Raw genomic sequence first — 1,135 nt, 5'->3', positions numbered from 1 at the left:
TAATTGTAATATTAAATGATCCTTTAAATTGTAATGGTTTGTCTGAATTAATTTAGTTGGTATCTCACTCTTGCCACGACAAAATTTGGCAGCATTGTTTATGCAGGTAGGAGTAAGATGGGTGAATTTTAAGAATTTTAAATTTAATCCTCCCATTTTGACTGTCCTTAAAGAATTTGTGAAGGGGAACCCAATAATTTGATTTTATCCTGACAGGTGACTGGGAAAAGTCTACGGCAACTACTAACACTAACATCATTACTAATACTGATGTAAATAACTTGCTTTGAATGTTTGCGGGATATGGTGATGTTGTTTCTACATGCTTGAATTTTATGTGATTGGGGAACAGCCTCTGATGATCAACTGTCCTGTTTGTGGATTCCTACTTAAAGTGCTTTCTGTTTGAGAATAAGTGTGGACTTTGGTGTGTTTAAATATGTGCACTTGTATTTTTATGTGTGTTGGAAGTTAGGGACAGAGGAGGGAGAGTGTATCTTCTTGTTGTTTGTGTTAATTCATGTTTTCAGACTGGTTAATGTTGAGGTGAGTATAAAACTTATCCTTTATTTCTGTGAAACAATGAGAATGTGTGGGGGGTTCTCCCCCCCTCTTTGCTCCATTTGTGTGTGTGTTCTACTATCAACTTCCTGTATGACTCTGTGAGTGTGTGTGTGAGAGAAATACAGCCGATTTGGTGGAAAATTTATGTGATGTCAGACCAGGATTGAAAAAGCTAAATTAAGAGCCTGAGATTATGTATAAGTGTCTGGAATTGGAGTAAACAAAATGATTGTGTGATACGGCTGTGCGCAAGGGCTTCGTTAGTGGGTCCACAGACGGGATTGAAGCTCATATTGCAGTCAGCGGATTGAAAAAGTTAAATTAATGATGTTAAATGGCTGGTAAATTAATATAGAAGTTCCTGTGGAGAGCGGACGCCTTGTGGCCCTCGCAGTTCCGAATTGGAAAGGCCAAATTACTTAGTCTAACTGCGAAGGGTAATTGACGCTATAGTTGTTTCCCGACTTGATCAATTGGGAATTCAGCTTAGCAGTGCCAATTCTAGGCACAAGTCATTTGAAGTTTTCGTTGGCCAACAAATAGTAAAGCCCACTGCCAAGCGCTTGGGGAA

This window comes from Monopterus albus, unplaced genomic scaffold (assembly GCF_001952655.1).
Source record: "Monopterus albus unplaced genomic scaffold, M_albus_1.0 scaffold29.1, whole genome shotgun sequence".
Lineage (NCBI taxonomy): Eukaryota > Metazoa > Chordata > Actinopteri > Synbranchiformes > Synbranchidae > Monopterus > Monopterus albus.
Note: the sequence above shows the minus strand (reverse complement) of the source record.